This window comes from Leuresthes tenuis, unplaced genomic scaffold, assembly GCF_036924035.1.
Source record: "Leuresthes tenuis unplaced genomic scaffold, fLeuTen1.0.hap1 SCAF_23, whole genome shotgun sequence".
Taxonomy (NCBI): domain Eukaryota; kingdom Metazoa; phylum Chordata; class Actinopteri; order Atheriniformes; family Atherinopsidae; genus Leuresthes; species Leuresthes tenuis.
Genome location: NW_027325377.1, coordinates 11,101,298 through 11,115,952, shown reverse-complemented (window position 1 = coordinate 11,115,952; position 14,655 = coordinate 11,101,298). Strand labels below are relative to the sequence as shown.

The following is a 14,655-nucleotide window of genomic DNA, read 5'->3' as shown; positions in this document are numbered from 1 at the left end:
AGTCCGACCATGGTTTGTAAAACGCGGGTAAGACAAGGTGCGAATGCCCGACAATGTATGATCAAAAGAGGGAGCGGAGGTGTTCGGCTGCAAGGTCTGAATTTCCAACCAATAATTACTGAAAAATGGGTAAGAAAAGGTGTGAATGCCCAACTATACATCATAAAAAGCAGAAGTGGATTTGTTCGGCCACAAGAAGGTTTGAATGTCCGACCATAGTTTGTGAAAAGCGGGTAAGAAAAGGTTCGAATGCCCGAACATACACAATCAAAAGAGGGAGCGGAGGGGTTTCGCTGCAAGAAGGTGTGAATGTCCGAGCATAGTTTGTAAAAAGTGGGTAAGAAAAGGTTCGAATGCCAAAATATACACCATCAAAAACGGAAGCCGAGGTGTTCGGCTGCAAGTAGGTGTGAATATCAGATCATAATTTGCAAAAAGCTGATGAGAAAGGTGTGAATGACCGACAATAATTACTGAAAAATGTGTTAGAAAAGGTAAGAATGCCGGACTATTCATCATCAAAAGCAGAGAAGAGGTGTTCGGATGCAAGAAGCTGTGAATGTCCAGCCATAATTACTCAAAAACGGTTAAGAAAAGGTAGTATTGCCAGACCATAAATGATCAAAACAGGGAGCGGAGGTGTTCCGCTGTAAGAAGGTGTGAATGTCCGACCATAATTGGTAAAAAGCGGGAAAGAAAAGGTTAAAATACCCGACTGTACACAATCAATAGCGGGAGCGGAGTTGTTTGGCTACTAAAAGGTGTGAAAGTCCGACCATACATCCTCAAAAGCAGAACTGGATGTGTTCGGCTACAAGAAGGTTTGAATGTCCGACCATAGTTTGTAAAAAGCGGGTAAGAAAAGGTTCGAATGCCCAAACATACACCATCAAAAGAGGGAGCGGATGTGTTCCGCCATAAGAAGGTGTGAATGTCCGACCGTAGTTGCTAAAAAGTGGGTAAGAAAAGGTTAAAATACCCGACTGTACACAATCAATAGCGGGAGCGAATGTGTTCGGCTACAAGAAGGTGTGAAAGTCCGACCATGTTTTGTAAATAGCGGGTAAGAAAAGGTGCGAATGCCCGACAATGTATGATCAAATGAGGGAGCGGAGGTTTTCGGCTAAAAGAAGGTCTGAATGTCCAACCATAATTTGTAAAAACCGGGGAAGAAAAGGCTCGAAAGCCCGACTATACACCATCAAAAGCGGGAGCAGAGGGGTTCAGCTGCAAGAAGGTCTGAATGTCCATCAATAATTGCTAGAAAACATGAAAGAAAATTTTCGAATATCAAACCGCACATGATCATAAGTGGGAGCGGAGGTGTTTAGCTGCAAGAAGGTGTGAATGTCCACCCATAATTCCTCAAAAATGGGTAAAAAAAAAAGGTGCGAATGCCCAACCATACATCATCAAAAGCAGGACTGGATGTGTTCGGCTACAAGGTTTGAATGTCCGAGCATAGTTTGTTAAAAGCGGGTAAGAAAAGGTTCGAATGCCCGAACATACACCATCAAAAGAGGGAGCGGAGGTGTTCAGCTGCAAGAAGGTCTGAATGTCCATCAATAATTGCTAGAAAACATGAAAAAAAATGTTCGAATATCCAACCGCACATGATCATAAGTGGGAGAGGAGGTGTTCAGCTGCAAGAAGGTGTGAATGTCCACCCATAATTCCTCAAAAATGGGTAAAAAAAAAGGTGCGAATGCCCAACCATACATCATCAAAAGCAGGACTGGATGTGTTCGGCTACAAGGTTTGAATGTCCGAGCATAGTTTGTTAAAAGCGGGTAAGAAAAGGTTCGAATGCCCGAACATACACCATCAAAAGAGGGAGCGGAGGTGTTCCGCCATAAGAAGGTGTGAATGTCCGACCGTAGTTGGTAAAAAGCGGGTAAGAAAAGGTTAAAATGGCCGTCTGTACACAATCAATAGCGGGAAGGGATGTGTTCGGCTACAAGAAGGTGTGAAAGTCCGACCATGTTTTGTAAAAAGCGGTTAAGAAAAGGTGTGAATGCCCGACAATGTATGATCAAAAGAGGGAGCGGAGGTTTTCTGCTGCAAGAAGGTCTGAATGTCCAACCATAATTTGTAAAAACCGGGGAAGAAAAGGCTCGGAAGCCCGACTATACACCGTCAAAAGCGGGAGCAGAGGTGTTCAGCTGCAAGAAGGTCTCAATGTCCATCAATAATTGCTAAAAAACATGAAAGAAAATTTTCGAATATCAAACCGCACATGATCATATGTGGGAGAGGAGGTGTTCAGCTGCAAGAAGGTGTGAATGTCCACCCACAATTCCTGAAAAATGGGTAAAAAAAGGTGCGAATGCCCAACCATACATCATCAAAAGCAGGTGTGAATGTCAGATCATAATTTGCAAAAACCTGATGAGAAATGGTGAGAATGCCCGACTATACACCATCAAATGCGGGAGCGGAGGTGTTCGGCTGTGAGTAGGTGTGAATGTCCGACCATACTTGCTGAAAAATATGACAAAGCAGTTTTCACTTGGTTTGAGTGAAGGAATTCATTTTATATCAAAATCCGAATTTGTGTAGAACTCGTGGAAATAAGTTTATTCTCGGATTCCTAAAGGTTTAGTGTTGTTCTTTGGTATACTGCAAAGTAATACTTTCTATTTTGTTGAAACCGATTCAGACATGGATAAATATGAAGGACAAAGCAGTTTTAACTTGGTTTGAGTGAAGGAATTCATTTTATATCAAAATCCAAAATTGTGTAGAACTGGTGAAAAGAAGCTTATTCTCGGATTCCTAAAGGTTTAGTGTTGTTCTTTGGTATACTGCAAAGTAATACTTTCTATTTTGTTGAAACCCATTCAGACATGGATAAATATGAAGGACAAAGCAGTTTTAACTTGGTTTGAGTGAAGGAATTCATTTTATATCAAAATCCAAAATTGTGTAGAACTGGTGAAAAGAAGCTTATTCTCGGATTCCTAAAGGTTTAGTGTTGTTCTTTGGTATACTGCAAAGTAATACTTTCTATTTTGTTGAAACCCATTCAGACATGGATAAATATGAAGGACAAAGCAGTTTTAACTTGGTTTGAGTGAAGGAATTCATTTTATATCAAAATCCGAAATTGTGTAGAACTCGTCAATCGACGCTTATTCTCGGATTCCTGAAAAGGTTTAGAGTTGTTCTTTCCTATCCTGCAAAGTACAACGTTCTTTTTTGTTTAAAGCTATTTAGACATGAATAAATATGAAGGACAAAGCAGTTTTAACTTGGTTTGAGTGAAGGAATTCATTTTATATCAAAATCCGAAATTGTGTAGAATGTGTTCTGCTACAAGAAGGTTTGAAGGTCCGACCATAGTTTGTAAAAAGTGGGTAAGAAAAAGTTTGAATGCCCGAACATACACCATCAAAAGAGGGAGCGGAGGTGTTCCGCTGTAAGACGGTGTGAAAGTCCGACCATAATTGGTAAAAAGCGGGTAAGAAAAGGTTAAAATACCCGACTCTACACAATCAATAGCGGGAGCGGAGTTGTTCGGCTACAAGAAGGTGTGAAAGTCCGACCATGGTTTGTAAAACGCGGGTAAGACAAGGTGCGAATGCCCGACAATGTATGATCAAAAGAGGGAGCGGAGGTGTTCGGCTGCAAGGTCTGAATTTCCAACCAATAATTACTGAAAAATGGGTAAGAAAAGGTGTGAATGCCCAACTATACATCATAAAAAGCAGAAGTGGATTTGTTCGGCCACAAGAAGGTTTGAATGTCCGACCATAGTTTGTGAAAAGCGGGTAAGAAAAGGTTCGAATGCCCGAACATACACAATCAAAAGAGGGAGCGGAGGGGTTTCGCTGCAAGAAGGTGTGAATGTCCGAGCATAGTTTGTAAAAAGTGGGTAAGAAAAGGTTCGAATGCCAAAATATACACCATCAAAAACGGAAGCCGAGGTGTTCGGCTGCAAGTAGGTGTGAATATCAGATCATAATTTGCAAAAAGCTGATGAGAAAGGTGTGAATGACCGACAATAATTACTGAAAAATGTGTTAGAAAAGGTAAGAATGCCGGACTATTCATCATCAAAAGCAGAGAAGAGGTGTTCGGATGCAAGAAGCTGTGAATGTCCAGCCATAATTACTCAAAAACGGTTAAGAAAAGGTAGTATTGCCAGACCATAAATGATCAAAACAGGGAGCGGAGGTGTTCCGCTGTAAGAAGGTGTGAATGTCCGACCATAATTGGTAAAAAGCGGGAAAGAAAAGGTTAAAATACCCGACTGTACACAATCAATAGCGGGAGCGGAGTTGTTTGGCTACTAAAAGGTGTGAAAGTCCGACCATACATCCTCAAAAGCAGAACTGGATGTGTTCGGCTACAAGAAGGTTTGAATGTCCGACCATAGTTTGTAAAAAGCGGGTAAGAAAAGGTTCGAATGCCCAAACATACACCATCAAAAGAGGGAGCGGATGTGTTCCGCCATAAGAAGGTGTGAATGTCCGACCGTAGTTGCTAAAAAGTGGGTAAGAAAAGGTTAAAATACCCGACTGTACACAATCAATAGCGGGAGCGAATGTGTTCGGCTACAAGAAGGTGTGAAAGTCCGACCATGTTTTGTAAATAGCGGGTAAGAAAAGGTGCGAATGCCCGACAATGTATGATCAAATGAGGGAGCGGAGGTTTTCGGCTAAAAGAAGGTCTGAATGTCCAACCATAATTTGTAAAAACCGGGGAAGAAAAGGCTCGAAAGCCCGATTATTGCAGTATACCAAAGAACAACACTAAACCTTTAGGAATCCGAGAATAAGCTTCTTTTCACCAGTTCTACACAATTTTGGATTTTGATATAAAATGAATTCCTTCACTCAAACCAAGTTAAAACTGCTTTGTCCTTCATATTTATCCATGTCTGAATCGGTTTCAACAAAATAGAAAGTATTACTTTGCAGTATACCAAAGAACAACACTAAACCTTTAGGAATCCGAGAATAAACTTATTTCCACGAGTTCTACACAAATTCGGATTTTGATATAAAATGAATTCCTTCACTCAAACCAAGTGAAAACTGCTTTGTCATATTTTTCAGCAAGTATGGTCGGACATTCACACCTACTCACAGCCGAACACCTCCGCTCCCGCATTTGATGGTGTATAGTCGGGCATTCTCACCATTTCTCATCAGGTTTTTGCAAATTATGATCTGACATTCACACATGCTTTTGATGTTGTATGGTTGGGCATTCGCACCTTTTTTTACCCATTTTTCAGGAATTATGGGTGGACATTCACACCATCTTGCAGCTGAACACCTCCTCTCCCGCATATGATCATGTGCGGTTTGATATTCGAAAATTTTCTTTCATGTTTTCTAGCAATTATTGATGGACATTGAGACCTTCTTGCAGCTGAACACCTCTGCTCCCGCTTTTGATGGTGTATAGTCGGGCTTCCGAGCCTTTTCTTCCCCGGTTTTTACAAATTATGGTTGGACATTCAGACCTTCTTGCAGCCGAAAACCTCCGCTCCCTCTTTTGATCATACATTGTCGGGCATTCGCACCTTTTCTTAACCACTTTTTACAAAACATGGTCGGACTTTCACACTTTCTTGTAGCCGAACACATCCCTTCCCGCTATTGATTGTGTACAGTCGGGTATTTTAACCTTTTCTTACCCGCTTTTTACCAACTACGGTCGGACATTCACACCTTCTTATGGCGGAACACCTCCGCTCCCTCTTTTGATGGTGTAGGTTCGGGCATTCGAACCTTTTCTTACCCGCTTTTTACAAACTATGCTCGGACATTCAAACCTTCTTGTAGCCGAACACATCCAGTCCTGCTTTTGATGATGTATGGTTGGGCATTCGCACCTTTTTTTTTACCCATTTTTGAGGAATTATGGGTGGACATTCACACCTTCTTGCAGCTGAACACCTCCTCTCCCACTTATGATCATGTGCGGTTGGATATTCGAACATTTTTTTTCATGTTTTCTAGCAATTATTGATGGACATTCAGACCTTCTTGCAGCTGAACACCTCCGCTCCCGCTTTTGATGGTGTATAGTCGGGCTTCCGAGCCTTTTCTTCCCCGGTTTTTACAAATTATGGTTGGACATTTAGACCTTCTTGCAGCCGAAAACCTCCGTTCCCTCTTTTGATCATACATTGTCCGGCATTCGCAACTTTTCTTACCCGCTTTTTACAAACCATGGTCGGACTTTCACACCTTTTAGTAGCCAAACAACTCCGCTCCCGCTATTGATTGTGTACAGTCGGGTATTTTAACCTTTTCTTACCCGCTTTTTACCAATTATGGTGGGACATTCACACCTTCTTACAGCGGAACACCTCCGCTCCCTGTTTTGATCATTTATGGTCTGGCAATACTACCTTTTCTTACCCGTTTTTGAGTTATTATGGCTGGACATTCACAGCTTCTTGCAGCCGAACACCTCTTCTCCCGCTTTTGATGATGAATGGTCCGGCATTCTTACCTTTTCTAACACATTTTTCAGCAATTATTGTTGGTCATTCACACCTTTCTCATCAGCTTTTTACAAATTATGATCTGACATTCACACCTACTTGCAGCCGAACACCTCGGCTTCGGCTTTTGATGGTGTATATTTTGGCATTCGAACCTTTTCTTACCCGCTTTTTACAAACCATGGTCGGACTTTCATACCTTCTTTTAGCCGAACAACTCCGCTCCTGCTATTGATTGTGTAGAGTTGGGTATTTTAGCCTTTTCTTACCCGCTTTTTACCAACTATGGTCGGACATTCACACCTTCTTACAGCGGAACACCTCCGCTCCCTCTTTTGATGGTGTATGTTCTGGCATTCGAACCTTTTCTTACCCACTTTTTACAAACTATGCTCGGACATTCACACCTTCTTGCAGTGAAACACCTCCGCTCCCTCTTTTGATTGTGTATGTTCGGGCATTCGAACCTTTTCTTACCCGCCTTTTACAAACTATGGTCGGACATTCAAACCTTCTTGTGGCCGAACACATCCACTTCTGCTTGTGATGATGTATAGTTGGGCATTCACACCTTTTCTTACCCATTTTTCAGTAATTATTGGTGGACATTCAGACCTTCTTGCAGCTGAACACCTCCGCTCCCGCTTTTGATGGTGTATAGTCGGGCTTTCGAGCCTTTTCTTCAACGGTGTTTACAAATTATGGTTGGAAATTCAGACCTTGCAGCCGAAACACTCCGCTCCCTCTTTTGATCATACATTGTCGGGCATTCGCACCTTGGTCGGACTTTCACACCTTCTTGTAGCCGAACAACTCCGCTCCCGCTATTGATTGTGTACAGTCCGGTTTTTTAACCTTTTCTTACCCGCTTTTTACCAACTATGGTCGGACATTCGCAGCATCTTACAGCGGAACACCTCCGCTCCCTCTTTTGATGGTGTATGTTCGGGCATTCGAACTTTTTCTTACCCACTTTTTACAAACTATGGTCGGACATTCAAACCTTCTTGTAGCAGAACACATCCACTTCTTCTTTTGATGATGTATGGTTGGGCATTCGCACCTTTTCTTACCCATTTTTCAGGAATTATGGGTGGATATTCACACCGTCTTTCAAGTGTAACACCTCCGCTCCCTCTTTTGATGGTGTATGTTCGGGCATTCGCACCTTTTCTTACCCGCTTTTTACAAACTATGCTCGGACATTCAAACCTTCTTGTAGCCAAACACATCCACTCCTGCTTTTGTTGATGTATGGTTGGGCATTCGAACCTACTTGTTGCCCGCTTTTCATTAATTATGGGTGGACATTCACACCTTGTCACCGCCAAACACCTCCGCTCCCTGTTTTGATCATGTATGGTTGGACATTCGCACCTTTTCTCACCCGCTTTTTGCAAACTATGGTCGGCCATTCACAGCTTCCTCTCCACCATACTTGTATGGTGGGATATTCACACCCACTTGCATCCGAAGATCTCCGCCCCCACTTTTGTTGATATTTAGTCGGTCATTCACACCTTACCCGTTTTCTTGCCGCCAAACACCTCTGATCTCGCTTTTGATGATGTAAGATTGGGCATTCAGACCTTGCTTTTCCTGCTTTTCACCAACTATAGATGGACATTCACACCTTCTTGCAGCCGAACACTTCCGCTCCACCTTTTAGGTTTCTATCACACCTTTTTTTTCACCGCATTTTATAGATTATGGTTGGAAATTCTCAACCACTCATCCGAAGACCTCTCCTCCCGCTTTTGTTAATATATTTGAACTTTAGTCAGACATTCACACCTACTTGTAGCCGAACACCACCTCTCTAGCTTTTGATGAGGTATGGTCCGGGATTCTTACCGTTTCTAACACATTTTTCAGCAATTATGGTAGGATATTCACACCTTCTTGCAGCTGAACACCTCCTCTCCCACTTATGATCATGTGCGGATTGATTTTCGAAAATTTTCTTTCATGTTTTCTAGCAATTAATTATGGACATTTAGACCTTCTTGCAGCTGAACACCTCCGCTCCCGCTTTTGATCATACATTGTCAGGCATTCGCCACTTGTCTTACCCGCTTTTTACAAACTTTAGTCGAACATTCACACCTTTTTGCAGCCGAACACAGTTTTTTGCAGCCGAATTTGGGCATTCGCACCTTTTCATACCCACTTTTTACCAACTATGGTCGGACATTCACACCGTCTTACAGCGGAACACCTCCGCTCCCTCTTTTGATGGTGTATGTTCGGGCATTCGAACCTTTTCTTACCCGCTTTTTACAAACTATGCTCGGACATTCAAACCTTCTTGTAGCCGAACACATCCACTCCTGCTTTTGATGATGTATGGTATGGCATTCGAACCTACTTGTTGCCCGCTTTTTATTAATTATGGGTGGACATTCACACCTTGTCGCAGCCAAACACCCTGTTTCGATCATGTATGGTTGGACATTCGCACCTTTTCTCACCTGCTTTTTGCAAACTATGGTCGGCCATTCACAGCTTCCTCTCCACCATACTTGTATGGTGGGATATTCACACCCACTTGCATCCGAAGACCTCCGCCCCCACTTTTGTTGATATTTAGTCGGTCATTCGCACCTTACCCGCTTTTGGCAAACTATGGCCTTCTTGCAGCCAAAAACCTCTGATCTCGCTTTTGATGATGTAAGGTTGGGCATTCAGACCTTGCTTCACCTGCTTTTCACCAAATATAGTCGGACATTCACACCTTCTTGCAGCCGAACACTTCCGCTCCACCTTTAAGTTTTCTATGGGGCATTCACACCTTTTCTCACCTGCTTTTTATAAAAACACCACAGGAACACCGTATTGAGGCTTTGTTCTGACCGCTCATTCGGTGTCGCGTTTCTTTCAAGCATTTCTCCTGGTTAGCCCGCACTCGGCTCGCTCCCAGAGCCGTGTTAAAGTCTACTTCGCATTCACTCTCTTTTCTCAGCAGACTAAAAGAAACTTCCATCCTGCACCGCTGTTAGCTTTTTCACAACAGCAGAGGAGAGCGCACCGTTCCCAGCGGCACTGCAGCACCGGGTCGATGCTTGGAGTGAACGGAGCAAGCTCCTTTTTCAACTCCTATTGATAAAAATCCATTTAATATGTAGTCCTTGCATAGACATATCACATATTAAACTGATAAGTACAGATGGATTATGTGCAATTAGTAAAGAGAGTAGAGGACGATCTCTCTCGTTGGAAGTCCTTACCTATATCACTTATGGGGAGAGTTACAACCATTAAAATGATGATACTACCAAAAGTTAACTATTTGTTCTCAATGATCCCCATAAAACCATCTGCTACTTGGTTTAAGTCACTAGATTCATGCATCTCCAAATTTCTGTGGAAAAACAAACCACCACGTATTAGTTTAAAAACCCTACAGAAGACCAAGGACAGTGGTGGATTAGATTTACCTCATTTTCAGCACTATTCCTTAGCCAATAGGTTACAATATATATCAAAATGGTTTAAACCTTGTTGTTGTCACAGTTCCCAGAGACGTTGTAATCGTTGAGGATTCTATATTCACCCCCTCATTAGAGGCACGTGTTGCAGATTGATGACACTGAATCTTCTTCTCTGTTCATTGCTGGCATCATTCCCAGCATCGTAAGTATTCGTGGCATTGTTAGCCTCTTCTTCTGGATCTTGATATCGAGCATCCTTTTGTATTTCTGGTTTGTAAGTCCTCTCTCTTCGTTCACCGGAGTCTTCGTCTCTTTGTCCTTGAGTTTGGTGATTTTTTCTTCTTTTGATGCCTTGACACAGTGTGACAGGTGATACCACATGGGAGATCCTTTAACTTGGACTGCTGCCCCTGTGCTGCGAAATGGCTGTGCTGCTCAAATGGTCTCTCCTTCATCATATACACAGTTATTTATACATCACCTTCCACCATGAAGCGTTGTCCCTTTTTGTTTCTCTCTTTGTTCTTAAAATGCTGTTATGCATGTCTAAACCAATCCATTAAACTAGATCATTTTGGCAGTAAAGCGATCTACAATGTGCTTGGTCGCAAAGCTGCTCATCTGTGGTAAACAGCTCTTCAGAAAGGCATTCTTCAATTGATTTCACTCATTTTATGTAATAATTTTGTGATTTCCTACAAAACTACACTTCTTCTCCCATCTGTCTGAGTATTTAATATTGTCTGGGTCCCGTTAAAACATGTATTTTTCCCATCTAATTCCTTGTTTGCTTTAAAACAAGTATTCCCCATTTTCTATCCCTTCAGTAGCCAACCAGTTTGTATGGAGTACACTGGAGCAACTTGACTGATCAGTAAAACACTGCTTTTGTTGTCACCGCAAGGCTTCCCCCGTCGGTTGTTTCACTGAGACACTACTGAGTAACTACAACTCAACACAGTTTATACACATAACATTCATATACATACTAACAAACAAACAAACAATAATTTATCGCAACTTTCTCATCTCTGTTTGAACGTACACCCAGGTAAATATTCCTGTAGTCTTCTCATACCGACTATGGACCCATTCATTGTTTAACTTCACTGTTTTGCAAATCCTAATTGAATATTACACATTGACATTGAACTTTACTGGATAAGCAGGTCTTCATTGCATTCAGCAGCCTATATGTGAGCATTTATGTGTAAGCTGTTCTTCTTTGCATTTATCAGCAGCAAGCAATTCTTCACTGCACATGCATATGTAAATAGTAAAACAATTCCAATGTGTTAGCGAAACCTTCTATATCACAGTGGTTTCTAAGGTCTATTTTAAGTTCTTTGCCATCAGTGAGATGACATTGTTTACAAAGTGTGTCAAATTATCACTGAAGATCTTTTCAGGAATTTCAAATCTAGAAATGAGTTATTTTACGCGTGATTTTGCTACTGAGAGTGCATCTGCTTGTGCACATGGAAATATTTCAGACCATTTGGTAAAAACCTCTGTTGTCACTGAGCAGAATCGTTTCCCTTAACATTAATTTAGTTCAATGAAATCTACAAAATAATGAAATAATGAAATCCAAACAAATATGTTGAAAAAGATACACTGGCTTAGGGAATTATCTTCGTTTTGGTCTTAGATTGCCCTGTGGAATGTATTTTGCACATATTTGACCTGCTAGACAAAACTTTATTCATTTATTTATTCTAAAAAAATCCATCCATCCATCCATCCATCATCTGCCGCTTATCCGGGGGTCGGGTCGCGGGGGCAGCAGCTTGAGCAGAGAAACCCAGACGTCTCTGTCCCCGGCCACTTCTTCCAGCTCTTCCGGGGGGACCCCGAGGCGTTCCCAGGCCAGCCGAGAGACATAGTCTCTCCAGCGTGTCCTGGGTCTTCCCCGGGGTCTCCTCCCAGTGGGACGTGCCCGGAACACCTCCCCAGGGAGGCGCCCAGGGGGCATCCTAACCAGATGCCCGAGCCACCTCATCTGACTCCTCTCAATGCGGAGGAGCAGCGGTTCTACTCCGAGCCCCTCCCGGATGACTGAGCTTCTCACCCTATCTCTAAGGGAGAGCCCAGACACCCTGCGGAGGAAACCCATTTCGGCCGCTTGTATTCGCGATCTTGTTCTTTCGGTCACTACCCACAACTCGTGACCATAGGTGAGGATGGGAACGTAGATTGACCAGTAAGTAGAGAGCTTCGCCTTCTGGCTCAGCTCCCTCTTCACAACGACGGGTCGGTGCAGAGCCCGCAACACTGCAGACGCCGCACCGATCCGCCCGTCAATCTCCCGCTCCATTCGTCCCTCACTCGTGAACAAGACCCCGAGATACTTGAACTCCTCCACTTGGGGAAGGATCTCATTCCCGACCCGGAGAGAGCATTCCACCCTTTTCCGGCTGAGAACCATAGTCTCGGATTTGGAGGTGCTGATTCTCATCCCAGCCGCTTCACACTCGGCTGCGAATCGCTCCAGTGAGAGCTGAAGGTCACGGCCTGACGACGCTAACAGAACCACATCATCTGCAAAAAGCAGAGACCCGATTCTGAGGTCGCCAAATCGGACACCCTCAACGCCCTGGCTGCGCCTAGAAATTCTGTCCATAAAAGTTAGGAACAGAATCGGTGACAAAGGGCAGCCCTGACGGAGTCCAACTCTCACCGGAAACGTATCCGACTTACTGCCGGCAATGCGGACCAAACTCTGGCACCGGTCATACAGAGACCGAACGGACCCTATCAAGGGGTCCGGCACTCCATATTCCCGGAGCACCCCCCACAGGACTCCACGAGGGACACGGTCGAACGCTTTCTCCAAGTCCACAAAACACATGTAGACTGGTTGGGCGAACTCCCATGCACCCTCCAGGATCCTGCCGAGGGTATAGAGCTGGTCCACTGTTCCACGGCCAGGACGAAAGCCACACTGCATCTCCTGAATCCGAGGCTCGATTTTCCGACGGATCCTCCTCTCCAATACCCCCGAATAGACCTTACCAGGGAGGCTGAGGAGTGTGATACCCCTATAGTTGGAACACACCCTCCGGTCCCCCTTTTTAAAGAGGGGGACCACCACCCCAATCTGCCAGTCCAGAGGCACTGTCCCCGATGTCCACGCGATGCTGCAGAGGCGTGTCAGCCAAGACAGCCCTACAACATCCAGAGCCTTGAGAAACTCAGGACGGACCTCATCCACCCCCGGGGCCTTGCCACCGAGGAGCTTTTTGACCACCTCGGCAACCTCAGCCCCAGAAATGGGAGGCCCCGTCTCCGAGCTCTCCGACTCTGCCTCTTCCGAGCACGTGTTGGTAGGATTGAGGAGTTCCTCGAAGTACTCCCCCCACCGACTCACAACATCCCTAGTTGAGGTCAGCAAAGCCCCGTCCCCACTGTAAACAGTGTTGACTGTGAGCCGCTTCCCCCCCCTGAGACGCCGGATGGTGGACCAGAATCTCTTCGAGGCCGTCCGGAAATCGTTCTCCATGGTCTCACCGAACTCCTCCCAGGCCCGAGTTTTTGCCTCAGCAACCGCCGAAGCCGCAGCCCGTCTGGCCTGTCGGTACCTATCAGCTGCTTCCAGGGTCCCACTGGCCAAAAAGGCCCGATAGGACTCCTTCTTCAGCTTGACGGCTTCCCTCACCACTGGTGTCCACCAGCAGGTTCGAGGGTTGCCGCCACGACAGGCACCGACCACCTTACGGCCACAACTCCGATCAGCTGCCTCGGCAATGGAGTCACGGAACATGGCCCATTCGGACTCAATGTCCCCCACCTCCCCCGGGATATGGTTGAAGCTCTGCCGGAGGTGGGAGTTAAAGCTCCTTCTGACGGGGGATTCTGACAAACGCTCCCAGCAGACCCTCACAATACGTTTGGGCCTGCCAGGTCTGATCGGCATCCTCCCCCACCAGCGGAGCCAACTCACCACCAGGTGGTGATCAGTTGACAGCTCCGCCCCTCTCTTCGCCCGAGTGTCCAGGACATACGGCCGCAAGTCTGATGATACAACCACAAAGTCGATCATCGAACTGCGGCCAAGGGTGTCCTGGTGCCAAGTGCACATATGGACACCCTTATGTCTGAACATGGTGTTCGTTATGGACAGTCCATGACCAGCACAGAAGTCCAACAACATAACACCACTCTGGTTCAGATCGGGGGGGGCCGTTCCTCCCAATCACACCCCTCCAGGTCTCACTGTCATTGCCCACGTGAGCATTGAAGTCCCCCAGCAGAACGAGGGAGTCTCCGGTAGGAGCATTCTCCAGTGCCTCCCCCAGAGACTCCAAAAAGGGTGGGTACTCTGAACTGCTGTTTGGCGCATAGGCACAAACAACAGTCAGGACTCGTCCCCCCACCCGAAGGCGGAGGGAGGCTACCCTCTCGTTCACTGGGGTAAACCCCAATGTACTGGCACACAGCTGGGGGGCAATAAGTATGCCCACACCTGCTCTGCGCCTCTCACCACGGGCAACTCCAGAGTGGAAGAGAGTCCAACCCCTCTCAAGAGGACTGGTTCCAGAGCCCAAGCCGTGCGTCGAGGTGAGTCCGACTATATCTAGCCGGAACCGCTCAGCCTCGCGCACCAGCTCCGGCTCCTTCCCCAACAGAGAGGTGACATTCCACGTCCCAAGAGCTAGCTTCAGTAGCCGAGGATCAGACCGCCAAGGCCTCTGCCTTCGGCCGCTACCCAGCTCACATCGCACCCGACCCCCTTGGCCCCTCCCACGGGTGGTGAGCCCG

General features: G+C 45.3%; 1 pseudogene; it reads right to left on the bottom strand.

The window, feature by feature from the left end:
• Positions 1 to 9,480: 9,480 nt before the first annotated feature.
• On the bottom strand, positions 9,481 to 9,657 carry LOC140283459 (U2 spliceosomal RNA; annotated as a pseudogene).
• Positions 9,658 to 14,655: the final 4,998 nt, after the last annotated feature.